Source organism: Myotis myotis, unplaced genomic scaffold (assembly GCF_014108235.1).
Source record: "Myotis myotis isolate mMyoMyo1 unplaced genomic scaffold, mMyoMyo1.p scaffold_m19_p_2, whole genome shotgun sequence".
NCBI lineage: Eukaryota > Metazoa > Chordata > Mammalia > Chiroptera > Vespertilionidae > Myotis > Myotis myotis.
Genome location: NW_023416324.1, coordinates 189,967,862 through 189,989,768, shown reverse-complemented (window position 1 = coordinate 189,989,768; position 21,907 = coordinate 189,967,862).

Below are 21,907 nucleotides of genomic sequence, written 5' to 3'. Positions count from 1 at the left end.
AAATAAACTGTGTAAGTACTGTAACAGGAAATGGCGGGTGGTAATGTTGGCAGATACACAAGGCATTTTATCAGAAGGAGGGAAAAATAGGCTATTGGAATATCTCCAGCTGAGTGGAGAGGAGGGAGTCCCAGTGTTTTACTAGACACTGACATTGATCATTTTATAGGGATTATGAAGAAACCAGTTCATTAACTTTGTAACCTTCAACCCTTTAGTTTCATATATGTGGTATCCAGAGACCCAGTACATTTTTTGTGATGTATTTAAGAGCATTCATTAGACACTGAGTTCTCAAGGTTTGTACACCTCAAAGGCAATACAGAAAATATTTGCAACGTGTGTGTGTGTGTGTGTGTGTGTGTATGTTAGGTGCCACTGAGTCAGCTTTGAGGTTTGGTGACCATATGGATGGCCACAGTGTCCTGTCCTCAACAGCCCTGCTCAGGCCCTGCACATTCATGCCTGTAGCTTCTTTTACGGAGTCAATCCACCTCATATTCAGTCTTTCTCTTTCCCTGCTACTTTCTATTTTTCCAAGAATTATCTGTTCCAAAGAATTCTGCCTTCTCATGATGTGCCTGAAGTAGGGCAGCTTCAGTTCTGTAATTTTTGCCTCCAGCAATGTTTCAGGCATTATTTGCCAAAAGAATCCATTTGTTCATGTTTCTGATGGGCCAGAGTGTCTGTAGAGCTCTCCTCTTCCATATTTCAAATGATTGAATTTTTTCCCCTATCAGTCTTTTCCACAGTCCAGCGTTCGTATCCGTACATAGTAAAGGAGTACAAGGGTGTAGACGATCTTAGCCTTGGTCTCTGTTGACAAATATTTACTCTTGATCTTTCCTAGTTCTTCCATTGCTGCCCTTCCAACACTCAGCCTTCTCTTGATTTCTCGGCTGCAGTTTACATTTGAATTGATGACCCAAAAGTCTTTAAAAATTCCATTGTTTTCATTGTCTATATTAAAGTTGTGTATTTGCTCTGTAGTCACTATTTTTGTTGTTCAAATGAAGTCTTGCTTGGGCACTTTCTTCTTTCACTTTCATCAATAGTCATTTCAAAGTATTGCTACTTTTTGCCAATACAGTGGTGTCACCTGCATATCTTAAGTTATTGATATTCCTTCCACCAATTTTTACTTCTCTTTCCTCTGAGTCTAGCCCTGTTTTTGTTTGTTTGTTTGTTTGTTTTGTTTTGGTTCTTTTAAAAATATTTTTATTGATTTCAGAGAGGAAGGAAGAGTTGGAGAGAGATTGAAACATCAATGATGAGAGAATCATTGACTGGCTGCCTCCTGCACGCCACACACTGGGGATTGAGCTTCAACTTGGGCATGTTCCCTGACCGGGAATTGAATCATGACCCTCCTGGTTCATAGGTCGATGCTCAACCACTGAGCCACACTAGCTGGGCTTTAGCCCTGTTTTTCATATGATATATTCTATATGCAGATTAAACACATAGGGAGATAAATGCAGCCTCTGTGTACAGGGACTTCAAAACAGGATGTAGATAGATCTTTATGATATATTGTTATACATATAGCTCATAAATACTCTTTCCTTTAATTGTAGTTTCATTTTTGTATAGTTTAATGTATCAAGGTAGGTGAACACCTTTCTAAACTCTCTTCTATCTCTAGTTTTTATATAACTCAACAAGAAAATCATTATTTACTCTCTTCCCTAATAAAAGCTAGGTCAGACCCATAAAGCTTGGAGTTGACTAATCTTAAACCAGAGTGTTGAAAGTAATCATTGATTTTATCAGAAAATTCCTATTGGGTGCTTATTGTAATAGGGCCTTAGATAAGATGTTGGGGATACACTTAGGTATAAGAGATTGCTGCTATGTAGGACCTATAATTTAAGTTGGGAGATAGGTGACACACATACACTGAAAAGTGAGTTATAAATGAATGCATTCAAAAGTGCCATAATTCTTTAGGAAGGCCACAGATATAAAGGTATGTGACAGTTAGGAAGGCTTTGTGGAGAGGGATGCCTTCAGTTGGGTCATAAAGCAAAGGCAGTGATAATTTTAGCATGTTTCATGGTTGTACAAAAATTTTCCATATGTTGTTTAATTTTCTTTTTACAAGAATCATGAACATTATTAATTTGCACATTTTTTAAGCAACTGAACCTCAAGGAATTCTTTGATAGAACTGGGAATCAAATTCAGGCATTCTGTTTTGTTACCTATTCTATTTGGGACACAATGCTATTCGGTGCAGGACTCTTAGACCATCAGGTAGGCCATTTATGGGAAACTTTATTACCAAAACATGGAGGCACTTATAATGGTAAAGAGCATGGGACCTGCGTTCAGATCCTGGCCCTATTCCATTTGAGCTCTGTGACTTCTGACAAATCCCACACCTCTCCTTCATCTATAAATTATAAAAATAATCTGACTCATTCATAGGGTGGTTTTGAGAATTAAATGAAATAATATCTGCAAAGTACTTAGCCTAATATTTAGCCTGTACTAGGTTAGTAGTTCTCAAGTTTGGGCTTTTAGGGCCCTATGATAAACTTAAAAATTATGTTCCACATAAGGAACTTTATGTGGGTCATAGCTACCAATACTTACCATATAAGACTTTTAAAATATTTCACTATTAATTAGATATTTTAATAAAAACACATTACAAGCTAAAATAAGTAATTTTTAAATAAAAAATAACTATGTTTTCCAGACAAAATATTTAGTGAAAAGAGTGGCATTGTTATATTTTTGCAAGTCTCTACCATGTGCCTTAATAAAGTACATCTGGATTATCATATCTTCTGTATGTGGTCTGTTGTGATATGTTTATTTTTTAGAAGTATGTGGGAAAATCTGGTCTCACACAGATATGCAATGGGAAATGGAGGAATGTTTTCAAAAGCTTTTCATATAATAGTAATTTTCCTCTTTGATACTATACAAAAAGTCAACAAATGGGATTTTCTTAAAGATTAATTGAAATGTGGAATCTGAAACACTATATAAACTTTTTTTATCACTGTCATATTAAAGTCCATTGACCTATCATGCACTTTGAATGGATATTTTACCAATTCAGAATTTTACAGCATAGTGCATCGGTCATTTGAAAAACATTGGTTGATTGAATCAGGCTGATCTTCCAAATGTTGACACATTTCATTATACTATATCAGAAAATCACATTCAGTAATGTCACCCACCACTAATCACATTAGAAAGGTCTTCAATTACGGTGAAGATCTTAAGCTTATGAAATGAATACAAAATTTTTATACTTCTTGTTTTTGCTTGAAATCTTGAATTTTGTTACTATTAAATAATATCAGTTGTTTTCCTTGAAGTATAAACTTTCTTATCTAATTTTGAGAAAGCTGCCAAATAACCATCTGAATACTTGTAGTTCATCTGTCAGGTTTTTTTTTCCCCAAGTAAAAATGATTTACTGCCCTAGCTGGTTTGGCTCAGTGAATAGAGCATCAGCCTGTGGACTGAAGTGTCCTGGGTTCAATTCCAGTCAAAAACGCATACCCAGGTTGCAGGCTTGATCCCCAGTAGGGGATGTGCAGGAGGCAGCTGATCAATGATTCTCTCTCATCATTGATGTTTCTATCTTTCTCTCCCTCTCCTTCCTCTCAGAATCAATAAAAATATATTTTTAAAAAAATGATATACCAAGTAAAAACCAGCTAGGCCCATTCTCAACTCAAATAATTGCACAACTGATTTTTCTGGAGATGACTGTCATATTTTTAGTATGCAGAAGTAGCACTTAGGTAAACTTTCCATTTGATCACATGGAAAAGTAAAAAAAGACATTCAAGGATTGTGATTCAATAAGACTAACATTTACTACTTTGTGGATACTCTTAAGTGCATCTGACTTTCTCTTTACTTTTTGACTGTGTGTATGGTGGGACAGGATACAGTAAAAAATAGTACAGTTTGCATCCACTGTCTTAATTTGTGCTAAGATACTATCAGTTTTCTCCACTATTGTTTTTGCACTTTCACTGACAATGTTAAAATAGTGAAAGTGGCAGGCAATAATTTACAAAAAAAAAATTACAACAATATTTTTGACCTCATGAACCCCATGGAAGTGTATTGGGGACCTCCATGATTTTTTACCACACTTTGAGAACTACTGTACAAGGCATTCATTTTAGCTATTATTACTATTAAGAAGGAACATCCATGGTCTGTGCATGAGTAGATAAATGTGAATGGCATATTCATGTAGGAAATATACTTGGAAATATAAGAGCCAGATTTTGTTTAAGTGGCTTTATTGTATTGAAACAAATAAAACAAGACCTAACATTTTACTAGTTTTGCAGACTGTATCAGATTGTACCTATAAAGCATAGAATAATGATTCTATCTAAAATATGCACAGCAGTCAGATGAATATAGGCCATGTAACTAAATAGTCCACACAGTGTTTGCGAATCTGAGATGCTCACTTTTGTGTATCTAGTTTTGTGACAGTAGATGCACATGTCTTTCCTTACGCACCAAGCCCAAAGGACAAATTAATTATATATACTTACTGAACAATGAATGACTTCTATGCAAGACATATTTTATAGCCAAACTCTGTGTGTACTTCAGTAACATAAAACCAGGAAGAGTGATGTTGTTCTTAACAGCTGTAATTTTTGAAAGGTATATCTGGGTGGCATTTCTTTTATATGATTCTAAAAGGGAAGTGTTATCTTATCCCTTCTGTATGATCTCTCATTTACAATTATATTTATCTGGAAAAGAAAATGCATTATGGTGCTCACCTTGATTAGATGAATTGTACTGAAACCATCTTTACAATTTAGAATTAAGTTATTTATATAGAACTTTGTATTTTACAGTAAATATTTTGGGTACATCATCCCTTCATTCAATATTTTAAGAATCTTATGAAATCTGACACTTCATTTAATTTTCTTTTCTAAATGACTCTTAGGCCACAAAGCTGAGAATTGAGAAACAAGCCTTTAGTGTAGATCTTCTGATTTTTGTTTAGTCTTAAAACAAATATACCATAATCACCTCACTTTAATATTAAAAATATACAATGTATAGCCCTGTTGTATGTAATAAAAATGTTAAAACCTTCCCCCAAATATACTTTTTATATTTATATCTGACTTGGTCAAATTACATTGTAAAACTACAGTGAAAATAGTGGTAGGGACTCAGCCTCTGGTTGCCAGCAGAGGTTGCTCTTAGGTTAGTGATTACCCTGAGATTACATTATATCAAGAATATTAAGGAGCTGATTGGAAGCTACATTATGTAATTATGCAAAAGTTAGATTTAAATTGAATAATGACTACTTGAGTGACTCTCACGTATGTTAATCTCCACATCATCAGAAATTATGCTTTTTATAAAGATATCTGTATAGCAGAGAAAAAGTGCCTTTCTTGAAATGAAGACACTATGGATTGACAGGAGCTAAGAATTGCTGATTAAAAAAAATCAGAAAAAAATGAGGCTTATTAGGATAGATTTTTTTATATATTTTTTTTATTGATTAAGATATTACATATGTGTCCTTATCCCCACGTTACCCTCTACCCCTCCCCCCACACCCCCCCGCTCATGCCCACCCCTCCCCCCCACACACATGCCCCCCCCCCCCCCGTTGTCCATGTCCATTGGTTAGGCCTATATGCTTGCATATAAGTCCTTTGGTTGATCTTTCCCCCTTACCCCCACCCTCCCCTACCTTCCCTCCAAGGCCCGACAGTCCAATCAATGCCTCTACGTCTTTGGATCAGTCCTTGTTCATCAGTTTATGTTGTTCATTATATTCCACAAATGAGTGAGATCATGTGGTATTTATCTGCTCTCCAATTCCATCCATGCTGTGGCAAATGGTAAGAATTCCTTTTTCTTCTTCCTCTTCTTAAAGAATACCTTTCAGCATTTCATATAATGCTGGTTTGGTGGTGATGAACTTCTTTAGCTTTTTCTTATCTGTGAAGCTCTTTATCTGACCTTCTATTCTGAATGATAGCTTTGCTGGATAAAGTAATCTTGGTTGTAGGTTCTTGGCATTCATCACTTTGAATATTTCTTGCCACTCTCTTCTGGCTTGCATGGTTTCTGTTGAGAAATCAGCTGACAGTCTTATGGGTACTCCCTTGTAGGTAACTGACTGTCTTTCTCTTGCTGCTTTTAAGAGTCTCTCTTTGTCTTTTGCTCTTGGCATTTTAATTATGATGTGTCTTGGTGTGGTCCTCTTTGGATTCCTTTTGTTTGAGGTTCTCTGCGCTTCCTGGACTTGTAAGTCTATTTCTTTGACCAGGTAGGGGAAGTTTTCTGTCATTATTTCTTCAAATAGGTTTTCAATATCTTGCCCTCTCTCTTCTTCTGGTACCCCTATAATTCTGATGTTGGTACGCTTGAAGTTGTCCCAGAGGCTCCTTACACTATCTTCATATTTTTGGATTCTTTTTTCTTTTTCAGTTGGGTATTTTTTGTTTCTTTGTATTTCAAATCTTTGACTTGATTCTTGGGATCCTCTTGTCTGCTGTTGGATCTCTGTATATTATTCTTTATTTCAGTCAGTGTATGCGTAATTTCTAGTTGGTCTTTTTTCACTTCCTCTAGGGTCTCACTAAATTTATTGGCGGTTTCCATAAAATTCTTGAAAAACCTTATAAACGTGGCCTTGAACTCTATATCCAGTCATTTGCTTTCCTCCATTTCTGTCATTTGTGACCTGTCTCTTTGTCTCCACATTTTTTATGCTTCCCTGTGTTGGTAGAGTGGTTTTGTGTGCTAGGTGTCCTGTCGGGCCCAGTGGCTCAGCCTCCCCAGTTACCTGAGGTGGACACTCTTGGTGTACCCCCTTGTGGGCTTTGTGCACAGTCTTGTTGTAGTTATGCCTTGATTATTGTAGGATCACTGGGAGGAATTGACCTCCAGGCTAATTGGCAGTGAGAATCAGCTGTGTCTGCAGTGGGAGAACTCCTGTGCTGAAGACACCCTTCTGGGGCAAGACTTGCTTCAGTGGGGATTTGGTGCTCACTGAGTCTGCACCCTGAGTGTGTCCCTTATGGATCTGAGGAGTTGTAATCTGGATGGTCCCCCTCTGACCACTGGGTACACTGGATCTTGGATCTAAGGAGGTGCTAATTTAGCCTCTGCCTGAGGTTACACAGCAGGAGCTATGAAGAGAACTGCAGATTCCCCTTCCTTTTTTGGAGTTTGGAGGTGCCCTGATGACGCCCAGCTATGAAGCAATGCAAGCCACTGTGGGGCCTTGGGCCTTCTCTTGGAAGTTCTGGGTCTGTCTGGCCCAGCTGCAGTTTGTTAGGTAATTTTCAGGTTGCAAAGGGCCAGGGCATTCATATGCAAAAGCCTCTGCCTCAGCCTGGGTGGGGCAGGGTCTCAGGGAATCAAAGGGCGGAGCAAGCAGCTATGGCTAGTCCTCAGCCCTGCCCTAAGGGGCCCTGCGTCTCAGTGTCCTGATAATTGCTGCAAGCACCGATGAGGGAAAGCCGCCCTCGTGTTCAGAGTTCTGCCTGCTGCCAGACAGTCCAGTTTCTCTCCGTATGAGTCCTGGATCCCCAGAGACTTCCCAGAACCTGAGTTCAGAGCAATCGGGAGCTTGTGACTCCCTCCCGATTCAAAAAGACAGCCGCATCTTCAGGTGACAGCCCCTTTCCACGCGTGCAAGAGCCTCTGTACCTCTGCACTTTACTTCCGCAGCTCCTCTGGCTCTCAGTGTGTTTTTCTCTTTCCTTCTAGTTGTAGAATTTCCACTCAGCCAGCCTTCCTGTAGTTCTGGATGATGTCCGTTTTGTCTTTTTGTTGTATTTTTGAAGTTGTTGTGGGAGGCAGCAATTTCCCGGTGTTTACCTATGCTGCCATCTTAGTTTTTCCTATTAGGATAGATTTATAAAAACATATACTTATTCTAATCATAGCCTTTCTTTGGTTGGTTTAAAAAAAAAGTGAAATCAGTGCATATCTGTTTAAACAAATGTGAAAATACAGGTAATTGCACATGTAAGAGAAAATGTTTCATCATAAATATTTTTAAAATTTAAAAAGTAATTGCTAATAAGAAGGATCAAACTAACCAGTGATGCAGACTAGATTATTTTTGCATATGTACATGAAGGTGCCAAGTTCATTTCACAAAGAATAATTGTAGAGTTTGCATTCCCTTGTGGAAATTCAAATATATAAAATTAATGAAACTAAATACTTCATTAAAATGGTACTTAGAAAACCTATTTTATTTTAGAAGTTTTAAGATGTTAAAGAACATTAAGAAATATAGCTTTTTATTTTATTATTAAGAATTTGAAAAGTTTTAAACTATAGTAATATGAATTTTATTTTACAAATATGCATTTGAAACCAAGAAGTATTAAGGGGGTCATTTATCTTTTGCTGTAAAGAACTAGATAGTACATATTTTAAGTTTCTCAGTCCATATTATCCCTTTCCTAATTATTTAAGTGCCATTGTAGCACAAAATCAGTCATAGGTCATACGTAAAAGAATAAATGTTGTGTTATTACAATAAAACTTTATTCAAAAAGCAGCTGCTAGATCAGCCAGTGTGGCTCCATGATTGAGGGCTGACTAGGAAGTCACAGTTCAATTTCCAGTGAGGGTTCCATCCCTGGGTTGTGGGGTTTGCAGGAGGCAGCTGATGAATTATTCTCTTTCATCCACGGATGTTTCTATCTCTTTCTCACTCTCTCTTCCTCTCTGAAACCAATAAAATGAAGGGGTTATAATAAAAATAGTTGACACAGAACACAAAATTCAGAATTTCGTGGAGAAAAGTTTATATTTTTGCCTTTTAATGCTGAGTATCTCATTAGCCTCCTCGCCTTAACTTCACACAATTTCTTTCTTATCTGATTTTTCTCTTCTTTCATTTCAAGCCAGTATATATGATTAGAGAACCAGGGTTATATGCCTGTTTCCTGACAGTCATGGAGGCTGGACTCATATAGTAAAAAATTCCAACACATGAAGTGTGTTCAAAAGGTACTGGGCAACTGAAAATACACAAGCAATTTCTACTATGACAGTGTGTGTTTGTTCCTGTTTCAGTGGAGTATAAAGCTCATTTTGAGGAATAGTGTAAAGCTGGAAAATACAGCTGGCCAATTCAGGAGAGTCTTAAGAATTAAAACTATTTGGCAAATGATAATATTATCAAGGAAGCAAACAATGTAATGGTGCATTATCTTCAGAAGATTAATCTGTCGGTAATATATGGATGAGAAATAAGAACAGAATCAGTTAAACTAGTTAAGAGATTTTTGCAACGGTGAAGCCAATATCTCATGAGTCCCGGTTTTCAGTCATGGAGGCAGCAACACTGAAAACAGTTGGGGACAGGACTTACTGTGTACGGAGGTTTTAAAGAACTTGATAGCTGATCTGAGGGTACATGAAAAAAATGGTCTGAAAGTTTACTGGTTTACTAGTTGATTATATGAAGAGAGCTAGGTGATGAACTATATTTTTGTCTCAGTAGGGTTTATTGTGCAACATTCTGGTAGACATTCAGTTTGGGGGATAAACAGTGGTGACAAAGTGGCTACGTATTTTAAGTTGAGCATTTTAAAATATAAATGTTGGGATTAAATTTCAGAAGGGAAACACCTTTTTCTCTGACACCACATGATAGAATAAGAGATAAATATGGTAAATGTATTTTCTGAGTTTGGGACATATTGCCAGAAAAAAGTTTATAATGAAAATTGTTATTAAAATGTGCATATGATGCCTGGCTAGTGTGGCCCAATGGTTGAACATTGACCTATGAACCAGGAGGTCAGGTACCATTCCTAGTCAGGGCAAATGCCTAAGTTGTGGGCTCCATCCCCAGTAGGGGGCATGCAGGAAGCAGCCGATCAATGATTCTCTCTCATCTTGATGTTTTTCCTCTCTCTCACTCTCCCTTCCTCTCTGAAATTAATAAAAATATGTTTTTAAAATATGCATATGTTAATTGGGAATTTTGAAAGATATGGGGATATGTAAATTTTGGTATTGCTTCTTTGGAAGTATGCTAAGAAATGAGAAAAAAAAGTGTGAATTAAATAATGTTTTGCATTAGTGAATTCTCAGTAAGAGATGAATGTCATCCTTTTTTTTCCAGAGGACTTCGGCCTAATGCATTTAAATCTTTAATCAACAATAATTCATGCCCTGGAAGCAGAGAAAGGCAATAAACTCTGGGGAAATTTGAGATTGGAGATGTTTACAGTGGTGGAAACAAAGGTCAAGATGAATTCTGGAGTTGATCATAATTAGAGGTTAAAGAACTGAGTAATTTGGCAGGAGTGAGTGAAAGGAGTTCACACTGAGAGGGGGAAAAAAAGCAAATTTAATGAACCTGAAAAAAAGAAAATGTAAAGGGTTTATAATAATGGAGAGAAGGCACCTCATTTGAGATCTTAAAGGTGGAGAGGTCTGTGTGATATCCATGCTGATGAGAGTATGTTGTGGAGCTTGCAGAACATAATATGACTATAGTTTTTAATTTGATCCTAATGTCCTCTTTTTGTTGATTCAACTATATCCTCTTTCAGAGTATACCTTAGATAACAGATGCCAAGGAAAGATGTTAATAGGTAGGAAATGGACTGGCAATAGGAAAAGTGGGATTGAAAAGATGATGGGAAAATGGAAAAGGAGAAAAATAATCCAGCTGTTCATCGTTCTTTAGCCAAAGGAGTCACGTTTCTGAGATATTCCATTGTTTAGTAGAGGGGAAGGTTACAGCACCTCTAAAATGATCACAGCCTTTCATTTGAATTTGTGTCCTTGGGGAGAGGCTGAGCCTTCAAAGTTACAAGCACACACATTTATATGTATTAGAGGTTTCAATAGGATGAAACAGACAGGGTGAATGTTAAGAAGTTATTATTTTGCACTTTAGGAACCCACCTTTTTATACACATCCCTGTTAGTGATATGTCTCCAAACTGATATTGGAAGCCAAAGGGAAGATGAGTTTTTAAAAAAATCATTTTAAATTACATGTTCTCTCATTCTAAGAGTGTCTATGTATAAAATGAGGCAAACATACACTTATTTACTAAGGACATATTTTTAAATTTAGAATATAAGATTGTCTGAATGTATATCTTTATCCTCTCTCTCTATATATATACACTAGTGGCCTGGTGCACAAAATTCATGCACATTAAAAGGGAATTAGAGGAAATATTTTAATATTGCTATTTGCCCTTTATAATAGAAGTGTCAGAGATGAAAGAAAATTAGTAAAATGTATATGAAAATCTTCCTCCTATCAGAGTCTGGGGCACGCTGCGGTACCCAGAGTCAAGTCCCCATCCACCCATGTGCACCTTAAAAGTGCGCGAGATCCAGACCCAGGCAGCCTCACCCCGATAAACCCCCGCCAGGCAGGGGGCGCAGCCTCAGGTTCCTCATCAAGCCCTGCCAGTTGGAGGGCACAGCTTCAGGTCCCTCAGCCCAGCGCTGGGACAGAGGTTGTGGCCTGAGGTCCCCTGCCCTGGCCCAGCGCCACGCAACCTCAGGTCCCTGCTGATCACTCATTAAAGCTCGTTAACCCTGCTTCCGCTGTGGGTGCAGCCATCTTGTGATGGTGTGATGGAGTGAGTGTCAATTTGCATCTTACCTCTTTATTATATAGGATATAAAGGGGTGATATGCAAATTAGGCTGGGACACGGTAACGGTCATGACCAGGTCAGGAGGAGGCTGCATCACAACGGCTCAGGAGGAGCTGTGCATGCAGATGGGTGGGAGGGGACTGTGTGCTGCCCCTAGCCCCAGCAGACACACACCGGGGGTGAGGACATGCTCTGAGCAGCTGCAGCATGACTTGGAGAACACCCCCATCCCAACGGACACACACCAGGGGTGGGAATGTGCTCCGAGCTTCCACAGTGTGGCTCGGAGCATGCCCCTGGTGGGTGGTAGTGGTGGCCAAAACGAAGCAGCCTGGGTCCCGGGTTCCTGGCAGTGGCAGGAGCGAAGCAGTCCAGGTCCTGGGTGCTGAAGGGAAGCCAGTGCCAGCAGCCAGGGGAAGGAAGGTCAATTCTTGCATGAATCTTCGTTCATTGGGCCTCTAGTATATAATAAAAAGGTAATATACAAATTGACCAAATGGTGGAACAACCGGTCACTGTGACACACTCTGACCACCAGGGAGCAGACACTCAATGCAGGAGCTACTCGCTGGCGGTTATTGCGCTCCCACAGGGGCAGTGCTGCTCAGCCACAAGCCGGGCTGACAGCTGGTGAGTGAAGCGGCCCACCTCCGTGGCATCTGAGGATGTCCGAGGGTTCCTGGACTGTGAAAGGGTGCATGAATGTCATGCACCGGGCCTCTAGTTAAACAATAATTTACCACCCAATCATCTGTGGTACCTTGATCTCCACCTACTTCTTTAAACATACCCCACATTCTCAATTCTACTATTTTCTGTTCACAAAAGACTTTCCTTTGTATAATCCTGAACATGAACAATCTGTTCTTGCTTTTTTCTGTTTGGTATGCTTTTCCCACCCTGTCTCTCCCCTGTCCTAAATGTTGAAATCACAGATACCTTTTATGAAAGCTATTTTTATCATTATTGTTTGAATTCTTCAACCAAACACACGTGATATCTCTTTCTCTCTTTTTCAATCCTCACCCGAGGATATTTTTTTCATTGATTTTTAGAGAGAGTGGAAGAGAAAGAGAAAGACAGAGAGAAATATCGATGTGAGAGAACCACATCAACTGGTTGCCTCCTGCATGCCCCTGAGTTCCTGGGATGGGGTGGAGACTGCAACTGCCCTTGACCAGAATCGAACCCAAGATATTTTGGTCCACAGGTGGACACTCTATCCACTGAGCCAAACCAGCTAGGGCTGATGTTTCTTTCTCTTGATCTCTGCTAGCAATATTTTTATACTTACTATATTCTGATTTTTGTGCACTTTTATTTTTTGCATACTAAATTGTAAATGTATTCATCTTTGTATACCCTGAAGGGCTTAACATAGAGTTTTACAGATAATAAGCTCCCAAATTTGTTTGCTATTACAGTGTCTATAGTTTATTTGACACTATGTCTCCTTTTTGTTTATTCAACTATATCTTCCTTCAGATTATACCAGATATTATCCAATGTATTAATATAGTTTCATCCATTTTCTTTACATGGTTCTATAGCTCAGGAATGTTTTAAATGCAGTAAAGATAATCTTTGTTCAGGATGATAGTTACATTAACTCACTGGGAAATTAACCTTTAAATTTTTCTATGGCCTGTGGTGATATTTGATGAAAAGAATCACAGTAACAATAGTAGTAATTGTACTTTGTTCCCCAGAGTCTGGAGTATTACTCACGTAAATGATTTCAGACCTGTGTCTCCTCCAACAAATATAAATATTTAATAAATGACAAAACGCTAAAATTAGTTTATAGAATGTTTACAAAGGGCTTTTATACCCATGCGTCTGCCTTCAATGGATATGGCCTCCAGGGAGGGTGTAACCTTGGGAGTGATGGGTCTGCCATCAAACACTCCCTTACCAGCTGATAGTTGCTTTACCAAAACATGACAAGGTTGCATTACCAAAAATCACAGTTACTGAAAGAACCTAGATTCAAATCAATGATGTTTATCTCCAAAGACTGTGTTTTTAACTACTATCACACAAATCCCTTGTTTCCCTCTCTTCTGCAGGTCCAATAGGCTGAAAGCCTTTACCCCCAGTCTCACCATTGCTCCCATTGGCAGTATCACTGTTCTTCTTTCACTGTCCTCCAGTGAGCACAGCTCAGGACTGTAGAGAAATAACCATCACATGTTCATAAGACCATTCTATTGAATGACTTTATACATTCAATTCAAGAGCACTTGTGTGTGTGTGTGTGTGTGTGTGTGTGTGTGTGTGTATAATAAAAGCATAATATGCTAATTAGACCAGACAGCCAAATGACCTTCCAGTCTAAGCTGGGGCTGTGAGGGTTGAGGCAAGCTGCTATGGCTGCTAGGGCCAAACTCCTTGCATGGATTTCGTGCACCAGGCCTCTAGTATATACTAGTATATATTGTATCAAGAAATTATTAAGTAACTACTATTTGCCAACAACCTGAAACTTTATTTTATCTTGTGAATATAATTAAGAGTACAGTAGAATGATCTTGATTCATAGAGCTTTTCAGTTCTACTCTAAAAAACATTTCTTTTCTCTGGCACCCACCAGCATCTTCAGACCATGCACCTGGACTTTATACCTCAAGTGGAGCTTCTTCCTCAATATTTTTATGCCACCGTGGATAAGAATCATTGTTTTGTCCTGATTTTTGGTGGTGTGCTTCATCAACCATAGGACTCAACTAAATATTTTCCCCTCGTACTCATAGGTGTTCACATAAATGAAATCTTAATTGGTCATGGTGCCCTACTAGTCTTATACCTGCCCAGACTTTTGGTATGTTATATTCTGAAGAATCCACTCTGGGACTACACATACCTGGATATGGTGAAGTAAATTTGATAAAACGTTATAATAATTCCAAGGCAAATGTTTCTACTGTGCTGACCACTGGTTATTTGGAAATTTTAATTACAATATTAGATATTTCAAAATGAATTAAAAAGTATTGTAAAGATTATTCCAGGGGAAATTGGTCTTGTTGTCTTTTACTGATCCTTTCCTTCACCTTGCTGTATCTATCATGGTCAAAGTCTGGTTATTAAACTTATAGACTCATAGCCCAAATGTATCAACAACAATAAAGGTGATCTCTCTTTCATGTATGCTATTCTAGATTCTAACACAACATTCCCAACTTTCTTCTTCTTTCTCTTCTCTACTGAAAAACTCAAACACTAATTTTTCTAATCTTTTTACTGATAAGAGTTGCCAAATTACACAGTCCTGGTCAATGTCTGCTGAGGAATTTCTGAGAAAGCTTTTTTTCTATGATCAATTGCCCAGATATAATGGACACAGACCCCTCCTCTTAATTCTTGCCTTGGATGCTGACATGATTCCTTGAGCTAAGGTAGTCATTTTATGACACAAAGAGAAGGCTAAGTTAATCTCTGATCTGGTCTTGGCATTGCAAGCTATGAAATCAAAACCAGCAACTGGCTATTTTTAGCCTTCTTACTATAAGAGAAAAATTAACTCCTATATTGTAGCCACTGTTAATATGGTGTTCTATTATTTTTGGATGAAAACATGCCTGTTAAAAACAACTGAGTATAGATTGAAAGAGTACTTTATAAATTTATAATAAGAAACTTATCAAACCTATCAGAATATTTATTTCAAAGTATTGAGTGTATTCTTATAGAAGAGAAAATGAATTATAAAATGCCTGGATAGTATGGATTCTTCACAAATAGATTCCCTTAGAAGAAAAGACTGACTAATGACAACAGGGTTAGGTAAACTGACCCACCATTGCCACAGATGGGATAGCTATGGAATGAAGCACTCCAAGTCCATTGGGTGGGGATATGTTTACTCTGAACCATGCTAGGGTGACTATGCTCTTTTTGCTGCTGCGACTCTTTTTGTCCAACTTGGTTTCAGCACTGACCAGCCATATAATGTTGGGCAAATTTTTTATCCTCTGTGTCTCAGTTTTAAAATGATAACAATGATATTTATTTCATAGTGTTTGTGTGAGAATGAAAATATAGTGAGTGCTCAATAATTTTAGATTTATTTCCTGTCCAGCTAATTCTCCTTCTTAGAGACTTATACTTTTTCCACATATTTTAATGTATTAGTCAAGATAGCACTTTGAGGTTTTATAATCTCAAATCCCTTCTACTTTCTTAAGATGGTTTGCATATCTTTGCTTTGATTAATTATGCATTGTTATTAACAAATCTAACGTTTAGGGAGGAATATCTTTTCCTCACAACTTTTTCTCAATGTAATATGTAGATAAATTTGTGCACTTTTGGAAAAAATGCTAATTATACACATGCACATAGATATACTTCCTTATAAAAGTTGCTGCGATCCAGCATACAGTGAATGCCATGAAGTCAGGAAGCAGAGACTTACATTAAGGGTCGTTCAGATGTTCTTCTGAGTGTCAAAGAAATTGTCAAGGGTCACTGTTCACAGCTAGTTGCAAAGTACTTCCTGCCCAGGACTCTCCCTGCTGTACAGCACTTCTCACATGCTCTGAAATTACCCTCTGTGGACTCATGAGGCTTCTGGGCTCTTTAAAAAAAAAAAAAAAACACAAAAAATTTTTAAATGGAATAATGAGGCCAGTTAAGAATTTTGAGAGGCCTCTAGATGAACAACCCTGTGAAAAGGTGTCACAAATTGAGGCAAAATGGTTTTTAGCTGCATAAAAATAAACAAAAAACTAATATTACCAATCTCATGCTTCAAGTTAATGAAACCTCAGTCAGAATAATGGGTGGCAATCTGCCAAGATTAAGTTCAGAACTAAACTGCAACCTCATGGAATAACATAAATATAAAAATCATGTTTAAAAATCTCAAATTTTGCCGAAACCGGTTTGGCTCAGTGGATAGAGCGTCGGCCTGTGGACTGAAGGGTCCCAGGTCCGATTCCAGTCAAGGGCATGTACCTGGGTTGTGGGCACATCCCCCCTAGGAGGTGTGCATGAGGCAGCTGATCGATGTTTCTCTCTCATCGATGTTTCTAACTCTCTATCTCTCTCCCTTCCTCTCTGTAAAAAATCAATAAAATATATTAAAAAAATTAATTAATTAAAAAAATCTCAAATTTTAAATGAAGAAGACAGAGGATAATGCAGATGATGGCTAATGGCCAAGGCTCTCTGAGATTCTGTTGGATATTAAAGGTGTTGTTATTTTGTTTAGTTGCAAAATTCATATTCACTTTTTCCCATTAAAAGTCTTGTTACTCTTCATATTAATGTTGAATGGCAAGAATGATACAACTGATTTTTTTTTTGCAATAAGCATATTTTTTTTTAAAAAAAGCACTTTAAAAATTTTTTAAATTCCTGAAAAATCCTTTTCAGATAAACCAAGCATCCCACTGAAAGATGGGAGTTATTGTATAATTATGGGGAAAATGTTTCTGTATAAAACATTCTGTATAAAGTGTTTCTGTATAAAACATTCTGTAAACAGTGTTACTGACAACTCTTTGATTAAACATAATGGGCACATAAAGATGGTGATGATGATCATGGTAGTGCTTGCTGCAACAACAAAATAGCTATCAATATTTTAGTACTCTTTATAATCCAGAAAATATGCTAAGTAATTAACATATATTTATCAATTAATTTAACCAACAATTAAAGTAATTTTATTTTCTACAGTTTCTAGATAAAATTGAAGCTTAGAATGGTTAAGTTGCTGAGTGTAATTTAGGCAATAAACTAATTTAAACTCAGATCCTTTGGACTCACAAATCTTTGCTTTAATCAATGCCAATATACTTCACTATGCATCTGAAATGAATAAATACAGTTTGCTTCTCACTGTTTATTCCCTCCTTTCATTCAAGTTTCTCAGAACCACCTAAATATTAACTAGTGCTAAGTACTTTCAAATACTCTGTTTTGTATCCTCCTTAACATTGTATAGGGATTATAAATGCTTTTGAGAATTTAAGCATCTAAATTTATTAAAATTAGATTTAAATCTGAAATACCCAATCCTGTGCAGGGTGGCCTGTAAAGCAATTGCAGAGACTGGATAACAGGATATTTTTTCTGATTGTGAATATAGCCCTGTTCCTTTGCATTTTTTTTATACCAGAATTTTAGCAGTATTTATTGCACTTGCTTAGCTAATACAATAATTATTACTAACAATATTGTCATATTTTAAAATAATCAGGTACTCTTTATTTTACAGAACTTAGAGGAAGACATTTAGTGCTCCTTACGACATGTTTCTCACTTACTTTTAAGTTTAATTTTCACAGTCAAGCTCAAGGAAGGGTATTGTTACCCTCTGGTTCAGACAAGAGAATGAACTCACACAGCTGTGCACAGCTTGTGCATAGCGGGTCCAGGATTTACTTAAGCCCAAATACCAAATCCAGGGTTAATTCTTCTGAACATCAGCTTTCCCCTTACTGTCCAAAATAACCAGGGCTTGATGGATAAAAGAGGCTTCCTATGATAAATCCAAAAGCTTGTGGGGTCTAGAATTAGAACTGACTTTAGGGCTTAGATTTGCTCTCCTTGTATTCAAAGGTGCTGAAATTTTCCCACAAAGAGAATTATTGTTCTTCTGAAAAAAATTATATGAGTAGCTGTATTTGGAAATATTAAAATACCATGCATTGTTTTCAAAAATACCATATTTCTCAAGTTTGAAAAGTAGTAGTCACTCTTAATTTTTCTCACTCCTTAATTGTCTAAATGTAGGTAGCTTCCAAATATTATTTATTCTAATCATTATGCAGATTTGAAACCTACCCCTACTTTCTATTCTGACTTCCACTGACTTGGTTGGCATCTTCATTGATTCTTGTCAGATCTATCACAGGAAACTTCCAAATGGCTCATTACTTCCCAAGCCTTCAGGCCACAAGCAGCAGCATGAATTTGGTTTGCCTTCTTAAAATATAAATGTAAATTTAAAAGTAATCTACTCCCCCCGTGTATCACAATATCCAAAAAATTCCTCTCACAAACCTTGAGACATGATATTCAAAAATGGAACCTTTGCCTTAATGGTGTGGCTCAATGGTTGAGTATCGATCTCTGAACCAGGAGGCCATGGTTTTGATTCCCAGTCAGGACACATGTCCAGGTTGCAGGCTCAGTCCCCAGTGCAGGATGTGAAGGAGGCAGCCAATCGATGATTCTATCTCATCATTGTTGTTGCTATCTCTCTCTCCCATTTCCTTCCTCTCTGAAATTAATAAAAATATATTTTTAAAAAGCAGAATCTTGTAGTCAGTCTTGGATTAGCAACTGTTAAAACAATTTAACTAGCTGTGTCAAGTTTTAAAAAAATTATTATTCCTTTAAGGAAGAGGATCCCCCTCTGTAAATGGGGTCATAAAGAAATGTGTTGACAATTAGAGTAAGTAGATGTAAAACACAACAGTGTTGGGAACACAGGAGGTATTTAATAAATGTTAATTAAGTTTTTTCTAATACATTGCTGCCCATCCATGCCAGCAATCTAAGCAGTAATGGAGATTTTCAGCATCTTTCAAGTGTCTAGTCCTTTCTTATCCCCTTGTTTATGCTATTTGCTCTGCCTGGAATATCCTCTCCTACAATGGTTACTAAAAACATTCCTCCTTGTCCATAGAGATTATATGTTACTTTTTGGTGAATTATCCTGCTAATTTAGGCAGCATTTGTTTTGCTGGTATAGTTCTGTGTCACTTGAGTAGGACACCTAGATTATTTATATACTAGAGGCCCAGTGCATGAAATTCGTTCATAGGAGGGAGTTCCCTCAGCCTGGCCTGCACACTCTGCAATCTAGGACTCCTCGGGGATGTGCAACTGCCTCTTGCAATGCAGGACCACTCGCTCCTAACCGCTGGCTTCTAACTGCTCACCTGCCTGCCTGCCTGATTGCCCTAACTGCTCCCTTGCTGGCCTGATTGCCCCTAACTGCCTCTGCCTCGCCCCACACCTGGGACCCAGGCTTCCCTCCCTCTGGCTGGCTGCAGGCACCCAGGACCCAGGCAGGCTTCGCTTGGGCTGGTCACAGCTGCAGGGGACCGTGGACAGGCAGCTTTGCCCAGGCTGCAACCTCAGGCTCCTGGGACTGTGGGGCAGATGGCTTGTCTTTCTCCCAGGCCACAGCCTGGCTGGTCCCCATTCCTCTCTTGCGAGCTCATTTGTGCCTGGCTGGTCCCCATTCCCCACTCCCCAGTGTTAAGTGTCTGAGCAGTTATGGTGTGATGGCATGAGGGTGTGATGACCATTTGCATATTAGCTCTTTATTATATAGGATTCAATCAATATTTGCTTAATGAGGCACTATACAAACGCCTACATTATAGAATTTTACCCAAATTCAGTTGTCACTTTCACTTTTTATCCTAGTCATTTCCCAAAATCTAGCATTTTTACCTCTTTTTCCTGATTCTTCAAGGATTTATACCCATTTTATTATATTAAAAAGTTCCAGAAAAATATTGCCACACATCTAAGAGAGGGTTTCTACTTGTATGCTTTTGTTATTTTTAAATTTTCTCATACTTTCTTTGTTTTTTCAATGCAAAAGTTTTAAGCCTTTAAACAATGCCTAATTTGTAAACTGCAGTCATTTTGTCTATATACCTTAAAAGAAAGTGATGGTGAGCTTTCATTTGTATTCTTTCACCTTTTAACCCTGTTTCCATGGAACCCATAAGTCCAGTTCAGAGCTGTTTGGTATGCAAAATAGCCTGAACACTTTCAGAGGTAGCAGATAAATGCCCTTTCTGGATTAGGTCAGTCTTGCAGCCTACTATTTTTCACATTTCCAAAGTCTATATTTAGTTGATCCAATAAGTAAGCAAAATAAGCAAATATATTCAAACCCTATTACAATAAAAGTCTACCATTCTTCCTTGCACTCTTCAGAATGAATAATTGTTCAATTTAATTGATTTGTTGCTTCTTTCAATTGAATTGGAGATGGATTTATTGAAACGTCTTTCTTGGTAAGATTTTCTTTTTCTTAATCTATTTCACTAAAATGTCTCATAAGGAAGGAAAGCCAGAAATATGGATTACAACAATGCTAGAATTTTTGACAGTACTGGAGGGGAACACAGAATTCTTTCATATAACCATTTTCCACTTAAACTTTTGAATAACATATATCAGGATTTTTGCATTTCATTGTTATTGCTTTATTGAGGTATGATTACAATGTAAAACGCTGCTCATATTTAATATGTACAACTCAATGTATTTAGGGGTAAGTATACACCCATGGAACCATCATCACCATCAACATGGACGTAGACATTCCATCATCTCCCAAACTTTCCTCCTGCCCCTTGATTGCTTTTATTATGTGTGTGCATTGTAGGGAGCAGCTATAGGGTCAAGCCTCAGACTGACCTGTGGAAGAGCCACATACAAGTTCCAGCTTGGAGAGCAGAGCCCTCCTAGCACAATTAAGCTTGACCTTATAGTCCTCCCTTGTTCCTAGGTAGCTAATGGGCTGTGGGAGGTGCAGCAAGTGCTGCCAAAACAAGGCTTGAGTAACGAAATAGATTTGAAACTCACAAGAGCATTATAAACATGTTGACCACTCCCCTTGTTTTGCTTTGTGTGATCTGACTATAAAATAAAGCTTCCACTTACAGGCAGTGTCACTGTTTCCCTGCTGGGGTCCAACCCCAGCATGTCCAAGGGTCCCCAAAGGTGTGGATGGAGTCAGCGAAGAAGGAATGACATGGAGACAGCGTTCAGATGATCACCATAGCGAGGTTCTCTAGCCAGGTTCTAGCCAGGTTCTGTCTAGGATCTTCAGACTGGTTCAGTCACCAGGTTCTAGTCAGGTTCTCTTGCCATGTTCTATCCAGGTTCTGTAGCCAGGTTCTGTCTCTAGGTTCTTCAGCCAGGTTCTCTCGCTAGGTTCTGTCTCTAGGTTCTGTGTCCTGTTGTCTTGTTACATCTGTATTTATACCAGTTGATTTTAATCCTGTCAATCTCTATTCCAAAGGTTAGGGCGTTTCTTATCTCCATTCCAGGGAGTAAAGATTATGTAGCTTAAGCATGACTGTTCGTAGTTAAAGTGATTAACTACCCACCTGGCACTTAGTTAAGGGGTTTTATTCCCTCCCTAACTTCAGGGAAAAATCCCTACCTGGGGAAACAACCTTTCTCAGAGAGGTGACCTCGATTAAAACACATAGCGCCAAGAAGGGGAGCAAACATATTAAGAACAGTATGCCATATATGCCAGGTCCCTTGAAACATATG